The sequence below is a fragment of the Ranitomeya variabilis genome, chromosome 6 (assembly GCF_051348905.1).
Source record: "Ranitomeya variabilis isolate aRanVar5 chromosome 6, aRanVar5.hap1, whole genome shotgun sequence".
Lineage (NCBI taxonomy): Eukaryota > Metazoa > Chordata > Amphibia > Anura > Dendrobatidae > Ranitomeya > Ranitomeya variabilis.
The window spans coordinates 552122971-552139233 of NC_135237.1; the positions used below are offsets into that span (position 1 = coordinate 552122971).

The window sequence follows — 16263 nt, forward strand, 5'->3', positions numbered from 1 at the left end:
AGCAGAATAGTGAGTGCAGCTCTGGAGTATAATACAGGATGTAACTCAGGATCAGTAATGTAATGTATGTACACAGTGACTGCACCAGCAGAATAGTGAGTGCAGCTCTGGAGTATAAAACAGGATGTAACTCAGGATCAGTAATGTAATGTATGAACACAGTGACTGCACCAGCAGAATAGTGAGTACAGCTCTGGAATATAATAGAGGATAAAACTCAGGATCAGTACAGGACAAGTAATGTAATGTATGTACACAGTGACTGCACCAGCAGAATAGTGAGTGCAGCTCTGGGGTATAATACAGGAGGTAACCCAGGATCAGTAATGTAATGTATGTACACAGTGACTCCACCAGCAGAATAGTGAGTGCAGCTCTGGGGTATAATACAGGAGGTAACTCGGGATCAGTAATGTAATGTATGTACACAGTGACTGCACCAGCAGCATATTGAGTGTAGCTCTGGAGTATAATACAGGATGTAACTCAGGATCAGTAATGTAATGTATATACACAGTGACTGCACCAGCAGCATATTGAGTGCAGCTCTGGAGTATAATACAGGATGTAGCTCAGGATCAGAACAAGATCAGTAATGTATGTACACAGTGAGTGCACCAGCAAAAAAGTGAGTGCAGCTCTGGAGTATAACGCAGGATGTAACTCAGGATCAGTAATGTAATGTATATACACAGTGACTGCACCAGCAGAATAGTGATTGCAGCTCTGGGGTATAATACAGGATGTAACTCAGGATCAGTAACGTAATGTATGTACACAGTGACTGCACCAGCAGAATAGTGAGTGCATCTCTGGGGTATATTACAGGATGTAACTGAGGATCAGTAATGTAATGTATGTACACAGTGACTGCACCAGCAGAAGAGTGAGTGCAGCTGTGGGGTATATACAGGATGTAACTCAGGATCAGTAATGTAATGTATGTGCACAGTGACTGCACCAGCAGAATAGTGAGTGCAGCTCTGGGGTGTAATACAGGATGTAACTCAGGATCAGTAATGTAATGTATGTACACCGTGACTGCACCAGCAGAATAGTGAGTGCAGCTCTGGAGAATAATACAGGATGTAACTCAGGATCAGTAATGTAATGTATGTACACAGTGACTGCACCAGCAGAATAGTGAGTGCAGCTCTGGAGTATAATATAGCTTAGAATTTCCACATACTCAACAGGTGACAGAGATAGGATGTTGGACACCAGGGATCCCTTGCACAAATTTAATTTTTCTGTTGCTCTTGTCTACTCAGTAAAGGTCCATCTAGTATTTCTATATAATGGTTAGAAAAGTTGTTTTTCTTATCACCTGCAAAGCCATAGAGTTCCATTATAAAATTCTTCACAAAAATGTAAGACGTAAAATAACTAAAGAGCAGTAATATATTAGTGTTTATTTTGCCCAGTCACCTCGATAGGAGATTTTTACTGTTGAACCAAATTCAACTTGGATCTCATCCTTAGGACCAATCTGTCTCCACAGACGCGGCATTAGCAAGTCCTGAACTCCTCCCAGGACAGTCAGCCATCACCTAATGACTAAAGCACTTCCAGGTGTTCCTTCAGATCTATATTTGGCAGTGATTACCTATTAAAAATGACTGTGGCTAATTACTTTGATTTTATAGTAAGATGGTAAGGATTTCCCGCAGGCTGCTTATCTGGAGAGAGACATTCACTGGAGACAAGATATACGGCATGGAAACAATTAGCTGCTAATTACAACCATATTCTGGTAACAGCTCAATTTGTTTTAAAGCGAATATGCACAGGTATTGTATTATTATTATTTTTTTTTTATAATAAGATTTGTCCATTCTGCTAATTAAAAAAATGGAACTTATGAAATGTGTTCATCCAAAAAGAGGCTTTATGCTGTAACATTATTTGTGTTTAGAGAATAAATTGATCCATAAGAAATCAAGTTCGTCATGAATTTCCAAAATATTTAGGATTCTGACCAATCTGAAATTTTGGGGATTTGATGCTCACATCACATCACATTAGCAGGAATAGGGTTAAATTCATAAAATACTGTCACAGGTGTGTCAGAGGCTGCAGACAGTCGCACTGCATCTAGCTGCAGGAGGTATCAGCGGTTGGCTTTTCAAACTCCTTCCTAGTTCTTCTGACTTTAGGGCCCAGTGACAACCTCCCCCTGCCCTAGTTGACACACCTGGATGGGATGTTTATAACCCCCAGCTTGCTGCTAGGAATTGCGGTTGATATTTCCATTTCCAGTTCCTTGTTGAGGCTTGGAGCTATTGCAGTCGGCTATCTTCCTCCTTGGTATTGAAGGAGGATGTTTGGGTTTCTTTCTGAGTCTGCTCAAGCTAAGTGTTCCCCCTTGTTAGTGTATCCCATCTGTCTTTGGTAGTAGTGGGCATTGACTAGCACTCATCTTGTCCTTTCCGATGCAGGGCTTATCGCAAGTCTCAGGCAAGGATTAGGTTTTCTGCTCGGTGATAGGTGCAGAACCTATACAGGGATGATAGGGCAGACTGGGTAACGTTAGATTTGTCTAGGGGTCTCCACTCCCCCCTTCCCCAGCGTTTTGTTCCTTTTCCCTTATCCCTTCCTGTTGCACTTAGTCTCCATTCAGTGTACAAATAAACTGAATGCACAATAAGAGAAAATAAGGCGGCACTAGAGCCATGCAAGTTCCCCAGCATCTCAGCTGATAACGGACCTCTGAATTAGCAGGTCTTACAACAGCTATGGGCATCCGGTGCTCAGCATAAGGGAAAACAGCGCTGAAAATCCGCATGCAAGAAGAAAAATAAATGCGGCACTCACCCAATTTTGCTGTGTGATACGTAGTGTTTATTGCTGACAAGCTTTAAAGTCCATCAGGACTGCAGGAACATAGTGAGGGTGCGGTAAATGGAGTACGGCCGTCGTCCATACTCCATTTACCGCACCCTCACTATGTTCCTGCAGTCCTGATGGACTTTAAAGCTTGTCAGCAATAAACACTACGTATCACACAGCAAAATTGGGTGAGTGCCGCATTTATTTTTATTCTTGCATGTGGATGTACAAATAAATTGTACTTACCTGTCCTAGGTCTTTACCTATCTTATTGCCGCTGTGGTCCTCAGCTCTGGTGTAAGGTTTTTTCATGCTCCCCTTGGACACTGAGACCAAGGATTGGCCTCATACAGCCCTGAGAAGGGTGGGATTGCTCTTAATTGTCCTCAGTGACTTGCATTAACCCCCACATGACTGCTTGAGGCTAATCAATGGTCCATGTAAAAAAAAGGGAGTGCCACAAGAGTAAAAAAGGACTGGAGAGCTGCACTGTTGGTGGATGCAGGGGAAACACAGTTAAGGATCAAGGTAAGGTGAGTATAACGATTTTTTTAATTTCCCTCTCCTCCATTTCTTATGCTTTGTGACTGGAGCGACCTCCGAGAATAATACACATCTTTTCAAACCAATTGGGAAGCGTAAGTTTTGGAAGGGGTTTACTTTCACCAAACCAAAGTTGCAGGCGGAATCGAGCAATTCTGCCCAAAACAAATTCCAGAAGAATGGTTCATTTCTACTTGTGACCATGTTTCTGTTCTCTGGGTTACTGTTTTCCAATGAGTGACTAAAAAATCACCTGTTGCTTGAGCCTTCTGGCAAATGGTTTTCCAACTGTTGGCAACTGGAAATAGTATAGGACATCAATGGCCCCACAGAGGCAATAACATTTCCATAACATGGTACTAGGGTCTGAACCGCTTTAAAATATTCAACATATTATCATGATCTTCTATCAAAAGCTTTTACAGGTTGAAATCCACATCACAATCAATGGGTTGTCGCACAGACAAATTTAGCATAAACCTCTCCTGACAGAATATCAAAAAATCATTAATTTTTTTAAAGTTGATCATCTTTTGGCCAAACATATTGAGATATGTTAAGCCAGGAGCAAAGGAAAGGAAGAACACATCTGTATGGATCCATAAGCCAATTGTTATGACTGAGCCCTAACACTCACATGGGAATGAACAAATCGGGGGCGTGTAAGGGACTCCGTGACCAACCTGTCCAGGTCTGGATATGAGTCCCGTATAGCGCAGAAAGGGATGGGTAAACAGCAACCCCAGACACAGAATGGCATGGTCGCAGGCGTGCAGGATCTGCAGCACGTGATCACAGGAGGAGGGGCCGGGGTGGGGTCAGCCACCGGAGCTCCCGAAGTGATCAGCGGAGCACCGAGCGTACAACCGGGAGTGACCAGCTGGAGAGCGTATGAACAGAAAAGTAACCGGGTACAAGCGGTTGTCAACAAACCAAATGGGTAATACCAGAGCCGAAGGAACAACCGATAGGGAAGTCAGAAACCAAGCCAGAGTCAGAGAATCAGATAATCCACAGAGAAAACCTAAATGACAGGTAAGTGCGACGTGTGGGACAGGCCGTGTCAGAATGAAATGGAAACTCACAAGGTAGGCACAAGGCACAAACACACAAGCGTACAGGGGTCACTTAACTTAGCCGAAGGCAGAAATATAACTGACAAGGATGCAAGTCTCCCATGGCTATAAAAAGTCCTCCCCTATCCAAAGGGAGGTCAGCAGTATTAACCCCCGAGGCTCCTGCTCAAATCCTACCAAAAGATCATGACAGGGAGATGTTAAACCTGCACACCACAGGTTCGCACACAGACTAGGCAATCTCTAACATGGACCTGATTTGTCCTTGCCCCACTGTGGATGTTGGCACCCTAAAATTGTGCAACGGCACCCACACTCAACTTCAGCTGACCATGAGTGTCCTTAACTGCATCCTCACCTATTCACAGAGTGTAACCTAAAACCACAATAGCAGAACGGAGAGCACACAGAGTGTGAGACACAGGGATAAAGACATCTTCACACAATCATAAATGAAAAACAAAAATCAACTCAAAAAGATTTTGGGTATACGTGAAAACCTGCAGACTCTGAATGTAATAAAATAGGAAAGGAACTTAGAAAGGAAATGCACAAACAAACCGCAGGAGAAGAAGTCAAGAAAACCTCAGCAAGATAATCATTCACTGGGGAGCTAGGACTCCAAACATCCATCTAACTTGGAATATATCCAGCAAAGACTGCATGTGCCAGGAGGGAAAATATAGCTCCTTCCAAAATGTGATAAGATGAACCAAAATGAGGAAGTGAAAATACCTGCACAGAAGCAACACCACAAAGGTAAGACAAGAGCATTATCAGCAGTTGGATAGAGACAACACAGGCTGTGGTCAAACAAACAGGGAAACCAACTCACAGCCAGAGGTGACCAGATCGAGCACCAGAGAAGAGTCATGACACCAATATTTCAGGTTCTGAGTTGTATGCGGGGAACCTTTCTGTTACTACAGAGGGCCCAGTTCATTATTACATTTATGCTTGTTTTTAGTGCTTTTCTCCTTTTTTTGTTTGTACCAAATTTATCTTTCCAATTTGTTCCTTTTTCTAAGTCTATTTTATAAGTCTTCACCTGTTTTTTTTGTTACTTTGCAACTGTGGGCATGGTTTAGGGTTTCCCAATGTTTTCACCTGATTTATCATTCACAATTTTTCAAAAAATTGCAAATTTCAAACTTGCCTTTGGAGTGATTTTATGTACACAGGGATTTTATTTTTAGCAATTTTTGTAACATTTTGCAAAACAGGTGACTTTTTGCTTGCAAAAAAGGGGCTTGAGACAGAAAAAGTAGACCATTTTTTACTTTTTGCAAAATGTATAAACTGCCTAGCCACTATAAAGTGCCCTCTGTGCCATACCCTATTTGACCATTTTCTGAGAAATGTTTCTTTTGCGTGGATTTTTCATGCTGAAATAACCACATACAAAAATCACTTGTAAAAAGCAAAAACTTGTGTTTTTTATGTTGTGTTTGTTTTGTTTTGGTTATTGATATTTTTTTTCTGCATAGATTTGACACGTTTTTAGTTCTAAGGGCTCCTTTCCACTTGCGAGATAAACGTCCGTTTCTCGCATGTGAAAACCAAGCTCTGGCGCCGGCACGCAGCTGCACGCTCCGCTCCCAAGTGCCAGCGCCAGAGCTTGTTTTTCACATGCGAGACACAGACGTTTATCTCGCAAGTGGAAAGGAGCCCTAATATCTGATATAGCTGGCTGGAGCAGTGGTTACGATCACTCATGCGCGCTGAGACTCCATTTATAACTTCCAGCTACCCAGCCAAAATAATTGAATACGGCACTTACTATTTGGATCCCCACCAAGCTATAGGTTCTCATCCAGTGTATAGGTGATGGCTTGCTATTGCTACCCCCCCATTAAATCCTTTACTGCCCTAGTGGATTGCTCTAGACCACCATGAATTTTAATTATTTTTGTAGAGGTAAATAGCTAGAACTATCTGAACATTTTTTTTAGTGAGATAACCCTGTTGTTGTAAGGTAAAATATAATGAGGAAAGCAAACAAAGTGTAGAGCGCAGGCGGTAATTCATCAGCTGAAAAGTGCGGCACATTATCAGGTATAAGTCAGCAATCAGCATGGCTCTTCCATCAATATAGAGTCCGGCCACTGCTGCTTTAATGGGCCTGTGCCTGGTAATGTAATATTTCCATGTTTCCATGCCACTAGTCGCTTGTGACTAAAAGCATTTACGATTGATAGATTTATTTTTGCTATTAAGATGTAGCATAAAAGCTCCGCACTAAGTAATGAGAAAAGCTCCGAGAACCAACCATTCTTTTTTTCCTATAGGCGTCAGAAGGAAAAAGGCATGCAGGAGTAATTTCTGGAAATGACTTCTTATGGGGCTCATCCACTCCTGTGTCATAAAAGCTTCAGTTCTCAAGGAAGAAAAGGTCTGAAAATTTGTAATCGATTTTGGGGCTGATTTAGGATTAAAAAAAATGGCTGTTGGCGTAAATTGCCCAAATTAAAACCAAATTCATTAATGCAAAAATTGCAGCAGAACAAGAGTCTGATTCATTATTGCATTTGGACTTTTTTGTCTAGGTTTTGTTTTTTTTTGACTGTTTTTCATTTGCTTCTTATTTTTCCTTTAATTTGAGCCTTTTTTAAAGTTCATTTATTTGCTCTCCTGGTTTTTTATAGTTTGGGGTCTCAATTCTAACTTTTTAAAACGTTGCATCATTTTTGTGAGTCGGTGGCTTCGTCAACACGTTGGGTTGTGGTGTAGCCTGCACTTGGACTCTGCTTAGCGGCATACCTTACTTGAACACCAGGGGCTATTATACCATTGGTAACTGATTGTTGTTTGGCCATTAAGTGGCTATAATATCTGATTGTCACTGGGCTCATATCTTTTCAGAGACATTGAAGGTTGTTCACCATACCTGGGTGTAGAGCAGCTCTATTTGGCCCCTTAACTCACTCTTTCAGCCATGCTTCTACACATTTGCTCCCATTTAGGGGGTTAGGCTTTATTGAGGCATTTTGTGGGGTTGATGCATTGAGTCTTTTACTAACCCCTAATGCAGCCTTGTATATGTACATATATATACATATATATATATATATATATATATATATATATATATATATATATATATATATGTTTCTTTGTACTTATAAACTTTTTTGAACTTGGCTGCCTGTGATGTGAGGTTATGCTGTCTATGCAGTTTAGGTACTATTAAGATAACCACTACATTTATTTTGTGAGTTCTGTGCAGGCTACTAGCCCTATTGTGGGCGTGTATACATGGCAGTAATATGCCTTTTTAAATGTTTTTAAAATGTATGTGGTTTGCTATTTATATCGTTGTTTCTTGAATAAAGTTGTGTCTTAAAATTTGCATTTATAGTGGTGATCCCTGAGCTTATAGACCTGGTCTGTTTCTCTTTTTTGTTCCAGATGTTTTAAGTGGAGATATGTGGATTATATCCACGCTGCCATAATAATATAAATCCAGATAAAGTTGGAAAACATTTAGGTGGTTTATTCTTTGCGCTTCAAAGTCTATACAACTTCTCCAGGAAAATGTCTTTGTGGTATTTTCCTGAAGAAGAAGTCATATAGACTTTGAAACTCACAGAATAAACCACCTAAATATTTTCCAACTTTATTTGGATTTACAGTACAGACCAAAAGTTTGGACACACCTTCTCATTTAAAGATTTTTCTGTATTTTACATTCACACTGAAGGCATCAAAACTATGAATTAACACATGTGGAATTATATACTTAACAAAAATTGTAAAACGACTGAAATTATCTATATATATAATTGTCTAAGGGGTACTTCCGTCTGTCTGTCCCGGATATTCATTGGTCAAGGCCTCTGTCTGTCATGGAATCCAAGTCGCTGATTGGTCGCGCCAGCTGCCTGTCATGGCTGCCGCGACCAATCAGCGATGGACACAGTCTGATTAGTCCCTCCCTACTCCCCTGCAGTCACTGCCCACCGCCTGCATACTCCCCTCCGGTCTCCCCCCGCAGACCCCGGCAGTGCCAGTCTCCTGCCCGCAAACAGCTCAGGTGGTGGGCTCCACACTCCCACCAGCCTGGCACACCGCCTTCAGCCTCCCAGGACCGTCCCCTGCTTACCGTCACCCCGTACTTGAGAGCGATGCCCTGCACGGTGTCCCTGGGGCAGACCGGGTGCTCTATATACCTCTCGGCCCAGGGCGCCGTCACGCTGGCCGTGGCTGTAGCACCGGCCACAGTCCCGCCATCTTCTGCGGAGGAATACACGCTCCGGTAACGGTAAGAGCACTACATGTGCTGAACTGGAGCCTCCACTGCCAGCAGCCGCCGGCAGGGGGCGCTCCTCTCATCCAGCACAGGGAAGCGTGGCCGTGTTATCCCAGGACCCCTGGTGTGGAGCACATGTCCGGGAATGCTCTGCCCCTGGTGGCATTTCCAGGCTGCACGGTGTGCACGGTGGCAATATAGTATGTAACTGGGCAATATAGTACGTGGCTGCCCAATATACTACGTAGCTGGGCAATATACTACGTGGCTGGGCAATATAGTACGTGGCTAGGCAATATGCTACGTGGCTGCCCAATATACTACGTGGCTAGCCAATATACTACGTGGACATGCATATTCTACAATACCCGATGCGTTAGAATCAGGCCACCATCTAGTGTCTTATATTCTAGGTTTTTCAAAGTAGCCACCTTTTGCTTTGATGACTGCTTTGCACACTCTTGACATGCTCTTGATGAGCTTCAAGAGGTAGTCACCGGGAATGGTTTTCACTTCACAGGTGTGCCCTGTCAGGTTTCATAAGTGGGATTTCTTGCCTTATAAATGGTGTTGGGACCATCAGTTGTGTTGTGCAGAAGTCTGGTGGATATGCAGCGCCCCAGAGTCCTGGTCGTTGCAGTACTGATGCTCCGCCGCTAAGGGGGGCTATGGTACGTCCGATGGCACTGAAGGGGTTCACCTGACCAGGTATCACAGACACCAATACACTTCACAGTCTGGCCTCCAGGGGGAGCTAAGGGTGCTATGTATTAGGCCACTCCTCACAATCTGGTAAAACTGGGGGTTAGATAGGAAGTTAGGAAGAAGCTGACTGGGAATCAAACAACATCCTGTGGCAGAGGGTGTTGCGGGGAGAGACTCAGGGGGGTCCCCGTCAGGGGTGGGATCCTGACGGAGGCCTAGCGAACAGAAAGAACGTTACGGGACCGTGCCTGCACGTCATTGCGGCGGTACCCCAAGAGAGGACAAGAAGCGAGGTTTATTGTGCTGAGTGAGAAACGAGATCAACGCAACAAGGAGAATCACCAGTAGGAGTCGTGCTGTAAGTCGAGGCAACATCCTACTGAGGCGTGCAGCCAGTGGCCGGAACGCCGAGGAAGTATTCAGCTCCAGGCCTTACTTCAAACCTACGGCAGGACAGTCAGTTATAGGCGGGCTGTCTCACTCAAATCGCCTAAGAAGACATAGGGGGCAACATTTGGAGAGGGGCGACTCTAGGGTCCCGGAAGACCTCCGAGCCTACCCGTCATACGGGTGCGTCCTAGCCATATCATCTGGGGGACGAAGCAGAACATCATAATCGAGTTGTGAGGGAACTTCAGAAACAGACACAACAGTTGTGGGGACTATCCCGTAAGCACAGCAGGGGAGGACCACAACACACAAGTGCTAGAAGGTAGGCACAGATTTCCACCTGCAAAGGGAACTCTGGAGGTGCCATCGGACCGGCCGGACTTGCGCAGCCCGGTTAACCGTATTCCGGACTGAGGATCCTGAAGCCTTCAGTAAAGAGGTAAAGAGACTGCAACCTGGTGTCCTCGTTATTTACTGCGACCTGCACCGCACCATAACATCGTCACCATACCTCCACCTTCATTGTACGCCCCTCAGCAGGGTCACGGACCGGGTCTAGCCACCGTGACAACCCCAGAGCAGAGACTCAGAGGCCCGGTACCGGGTACCCCTCGGCCCTGCGGCAGTGGGGGCGCTACAACTTGGCATCACGAACAGGATGTACTTAAGCCTGGAGAATCAGGTCATGTGTGCCTTGGAACTGTGATTTATTGTGCTTGAACTGTGATTTATTGCAAAGACTGTGGATTGCCACTTGCCGCCAAAAGTTCCCGCTAAAATCGCCGCCATTATAGCGCTAAGAAGGGCGCAGGAGAAGAAGAGGGGTGTGAAGTGGGCGTAAACAAGCTGAAGAGCGCGAAAGACAATGGCCGCCCAGTCTAAGTATTTCTGTCCCTTGAGGACGTGTCCGTTAGCAGCCGAGATCCGCCTCCTAATCCTTAATGGAGGGCGGAGGCAAAGAAAGCGAAACCGCCCATGAAGGAGAGAGTGGGAAAAGGACGAGGAAGAAGGAGAAAACCACGTGGAGGACGCCATGGCGAACTGCCCAGAACAGGAGCGTGGGGTCGGAGCAGAGGACTCCCCCAGCTACCCGGAGGGACACCATGACCAGGCCTCCACCGCCGATATTGACTTCCTGTAGGCCGGAGTGGATGATTTCAGCGACCAACTCCGGCGGACGCAGCTGAGCACTGAGGCCGGGTGGAAGAAGACCTTCATCGGGAGCCTCACCAGACGTCTGCCGGCAGCCTCGTCTGGTCCGGAGCAAGAAAGAAGTTCCAGCGCTCCGAAGCCAGAAAGAAAGGCCCTGCCTGAAAGCGAGATGCTGCAAACGGAGATGACAACGCCGCAGCGCAAGGTCCCGCAACCAGCGTTCAAGATCCCAGCGGAGACGGAGCAGATCGGCACCGGAGGGACCGCATCTGAAGCAGGTATGAAGAACGACCCTGCCTCGCAAACAGAGGACCTGCTGATAGGCCCCGTCGCGGTACCCCCTCTCCCTGGGACCTATAGACTCCAGCGCCTTACACCCTGGGATCCGGCCACGGGTATGGAGCACTTCTTAAAGGCCCCGATCTCGCCGATCACCTTGCCGAGCGAGGTCTATGCGGAGCTACGACCTCCAGAGCGAGAGTAAACCTCGGAACCATGAGTGTGTAAATAGTTAACTGTTTGTTCCCTGCTGTTTTGCTGCTAATACCCGACTAGGGTTATTCTTAAAGGGATCCCTTCGTTTACCCGGGATCCCTATTGCTTTTTATTTTGCTTTTATTTTCATTTTTGCTTTTGTTCCACAATGTTACAGAGACTACCGAATCATGAACACTGCATGATTACAAACTTATTGTAAATAGTTTGCACCTTCTTAAAGGTGCCCTCTACTGGTTTTACAAAAGAAAGGACTCTTTGCGAAGAAACTGTTCCTGGAAACAGCACTGGAGTCCTTACTGCATACGGACCTGCAGCTTGAGAAGTTGCACTAACTCATAGAGACTTGGTCCCTTCTTAAAGGGGACATTCATCGATAGCACTTAGAGAATGATGATACTTTAAGAGAAATAGTGATAATGCTTACATGTAAAGTTATATGTAGTCAGACAGTTGATAGTAAGAAATGTTTAATAATGTGTTAGAGAATGAGGACAGGAAGTGAACCCGTACGGGGTTAGTCGGTGAGTCCTCCTAGGAGCCATACAGAGATGGCTCGGTGATCCTGAACTGAGAGATGGATGATACGTTCTATACTGTGTATAGTAGCAGAAAGGCAGAAGGCCCGGGCGGAAAGGGGCGGTCCTGCAACAGAACGAGAGGCAGTAGGCCTGGGGCAGATAGACAGGCGGTCCTGCAGATGTAAGGATGGAAAATGAAGGAAAAGTTGATTAGCCTTATAGTGTTTTATAAGAAGGTCTTTAGTGGATTCAGCGTGTATGTCCTTAAAGGCAACATTAAATTATTGTTCAAAAATTTGCACTTAGTAGAATACCCGGTTGGGTAAGAAAAGCTATTTATAGTATGTTATTTAAAGTATTTAACCATGTTTGTAACGTTCAAGTGTCCTTACCTCCCATAAAGTGAAGCTCTGTTCAAATTTACTTGTTATTGCATTTCAAAATTGTATGTCTTTTTGCTGACATGTATTGTTGTTTTCTTCCCAGTCCAGGAGTACTGGATTTAACCGGGGGGAGTGCAGCGCCCCAGAGTCCTGGTCGTTGCAGTACTGATGCTCCGCCGCTAAGGGGGGCTATGGTACGTCCGATCAACGAGGGTAATGGTGTGCACTATGGTCAAGAGGGTAGAGGTGCTGGTAAATCAGACCGTGAGGTCAAGTCAATAGTAGAGAAAAAAGTACTGCACACTCAAAGTTGATATGATGTGAAAAAGGGGATATGCCAAATTTATTTACACACAAAAAAAGGAACAACAATTGCCACTGTGATAGTATGTAGAAAGGAACCCGACGTTTCGACCCTCCCGGGTCTTATTCATGGGGTTACTAGGAGGCAAATAAACAGTATAAGTAGCTGTTTGTGACACAATATGCAAAGAAAACAAAAATAAGAACAAAAAGAAATAAACAAGATACCAAAATACAATCATAAAACATTATATACAATATATACAAAGCAACCAGAGGTAGCGTCGGGGGTACTCTGAGGAGCAGCGAGTGGTAAGTTTATGGTAAAGAGGTATTTCAGGCACATTGGCGATTCACTGCTTAATGAAAGAAATTCACTGCTTAAGATAAAAAAATAGCGTTTACCTTAGCTCTTTTGGTACACATATAAAGGTGTGGCAGTGTTAGAAGGCAAGACAATGGTCCTTTTAAGGCATAACCTGTCATCATAACAAAGAATCAACATTATGTGGTGCATATGCAATGAGACAGCATTGTTGTAGTGTGAATATGGGAGGGGTTTTTTATGGACATGTTTAGTCATGAGGGTTAAGGGTCAGTCCCAATAAGATATATTGCAATGAGGTATAGGGTCCTTAGTGACTAATGGGCAGTGCATGTAGGAAACAAAGCAGAAGCAACCCCATTATTATAGAGGGAAACATAATGGATACCTTGTAAATCCAATGGTGGCTCCTATGAGATAAGTAGAGGAGTCCTGTTTAAGGTAGGCTGCGGGGGTTTCAGCTTGCAGAGCTGTCCTATAGATAAGGGGTAGTGGGTTAGAGGTATAGCAAGAGGGTGCTGAGGGAAGGGGCGGAGGGTCCGTGTACCTGTACTATCCTGGGTCTGGGGGTCAGCGGCGCATCCCGCGCCCAGCTGTGTGGTCCTGGATTGGCAGTGAGGACATGCTTGTATGTCCTCCATAAATACCGCCGAACCGGAAGTGCGCGGTTCCGGACCGGAAGTGACGCGGTCACATGGTCCGCGCGTGCGCACTGAGTGCTGCTAAGCTAGTAAGGGCAGGAGGATGCCCATAAGTGGGAGTTCTAGCTCAGTGTGCGGCTGTGAGGGGATGTATTGGAGCTGCAACACTGTGTATAATGGGGGGCGGAGCAGCCAGACAGCTGAGAGCTGTGCAATTGTGTAAAGGTTTAGGTGACACAAAAGAAGGAAAGCCCGTTAAGGACATATTAAATGGGCCATGTAGAGATATTATACTGGAGGAAATGTAAAGAGATGATAAAGGAAGGTGTAAATAATATATAAAAAAATGAAAGTGATAAGTGATCTAGAACTCCCACTTATGGGCATCCTCCTGCCCTTACTAGCTTAGCAGCACTCAGTGCGCACGCGCGGACCATGTGACCGCGTCACTTCCGGTCCGGAACCGCGCACTTCCGGTTCGGCGGTATTTATGGAGGACATACAAGCATGTCCTCACTGCCAATCCAGGACCACACAGCTGGGCGCGGGATGCGCCGCTGACCCCCAGACCCAGGATAGTACAGGTACACGGACCCTCCGCCCCTTCCCTCAGCACCCTCTTGCTATACCTCTAACCCACTACCCCTTATCTATAGGACAGCTCTGCAAGCTGAAACCCCCGCAGCCTACCTTAAACAGGACTCCTCTACTTATCTCATAGGAGCCACCATTGGATTTACAAGGTATCCATTATGTTTCCCTCTATAATAATGGGGTTGCTTCTGCTTTGTTTCCTACATGCACTGCCCATTAGTCACTAAGGACCCTATACCTCATTGCAATATATCTTATTGGGACTGACCCTTAACCCTCATGACTAAACATGTCCATAAAAAACCCCTCCCATATTCACACTACAACAATGCTGTCTCATTGCATATGCACCACATAATGTTGATTCTTTGTTATGATGACAGGTTATGCCTTAAAAGGACCATTGTCTTGCCTTCTAACACTGCCACACCTTTATATGTGTACCAAAAGAGTTAAGGTAAACGCTATTTTTTTATCTTAAGCAGTGAATTTCTTTCATTAAGCAGTGAATCGCCAATGTGCCTGAAATACCTCTTTACCATAAACTTACCACTCGCTGCTCCTCAGAGTACCCCCGACGCTACCTCTGGTTGCTTTGTATATATTGTATATAATGTTTTATGATTGTATTTTGGTATCTTGTTTATTTCTTTTTGTTCTTATTTTTGTTTTCTTTGCATATTGTGTCACAAACAGCTACTTATACTGTTTATTTGCCTCCTAGTAACCCCATGAATAAGACCCGGGAGGGTCGAAACGTCGGGTTCCTTTCTACATACTATCACAGTGGCAATTGTTGTTCCTTTTTTTGTGTGTAAATAAATTTGGCATATCCCCTTTTTCACATCATATCAACTTTGAGTGTGCGGTACTTTTTTCTCTACTATGGTACGTCCGATGGCACTGAAGGGGTTCACCTGACCAGGTATCACAGACACCAATACACTTCACAGTCTGGCCTCCAGGGGGAGCTAAGGGTGCTATGTATTAGGCCACTCCTCACAATCTGGTAAAACTGGGGGTTAGATAGGAAGTTAGGAAGAAGCTGACTGGGAATCGAACAGGCAACATCCTGTGGCAAAGGGTGTTGCGGGGAGAGACTCACGGGGGTCCCCGTCAGGGGTGGGATCCTGGCAGAGACCTAGCGAACAGAAAGAACGTTACGGGACCGCGCCTGCATGTCATTGCGGCGGTACCCCAGGAAAGGACAAGAAGCGAGGTTTATTGTGCTGAGTGAGAAACGAGATCAACGCAACAAGGATAATCACCAGTAGGAGTCGTGCTGTAAGTCGAGGCAACATCCTACTGAGGCGCGCAGCCGGTGGCCGGAACGCCGAGGAAGTATTGAGCTCCAGGCCTTACTTCAAACCTACGGCAGGACAGTCAGTTATAGGCGGGCTGTCTCACTCAAATCGCCTAAGAAGACATAGGGGGCAACATTTGGAGAGGGGCGACTCTAGGGTCCCGGAAGACCTCCGAGCCTACCCGTCATACGGGTGCGTCCTAGCCATATCATCTGGGGGACGAAGCAGAACATCATAATCGAGTTGTGAGGGAACTTCAGAAACAGACACAACAGTTGTGGGGACTATCCCGTAAGCACAGCAGGGGAGGACCACAACACACAAGTGCTAGAAGGTAGGCACAGATTTCCACCTGCAAAGGGAACTCTGGAGGTGCCATCGGACCGGCCGGACTTGCGCAGCCCAATTACCCGTATTCTGGACTGAGGATCCTGGAGCCTTCAGTAAAGAGGTAAAGAGACTGCAACCTGGTGTCCTTGTTATTTACTGCGACCTGCACCGCACCATAACATCGTCACCATACCTCCACCTTCATTGTACGCCCCTCAGCAGGGTCACGGACCGGGTCTAGCCACCGTGACAACCCCAGAGCAGAGACTCAGAGGCCCGGTACCGGGTACCCCTCGGTCCTGCGGCAGTGGGGGCGCTACAGATACACAGCTGATAGTCCTACTGAATGGACTGTTAGAATTTGTTGTATTATGGCAAGAAAAAAGCAGCTAAGTAAAGAAAAACAAGTGGCCATCATTAATT

The 16263-nt window shown here is 45.4% G+C and overlaps 1 long non-coding RNA gene across 1 annotated transcript; it reads left to right on the forward strand.

Annotated features, from left to right (window-relative positions):
- The first annotated feature begins 14222 nt into the window (after nucleotides 1-14222).
- Nucleotides 14223-15057, forward strand: LOC143781621 (uncharacterized). The gene is made up of 3 exons (XR_013216780.1): nucleotides 14223-14355; nucleotides 14590-14663; nucleotides 14931-15057. It is a non-coding gene; the product is annotated as an uncharacterized LOC143781621 (long non-coding RNA).
- The last annotated feature ends 1206 nt before the right edge of the window (nucleotides 15058-16263 follow it).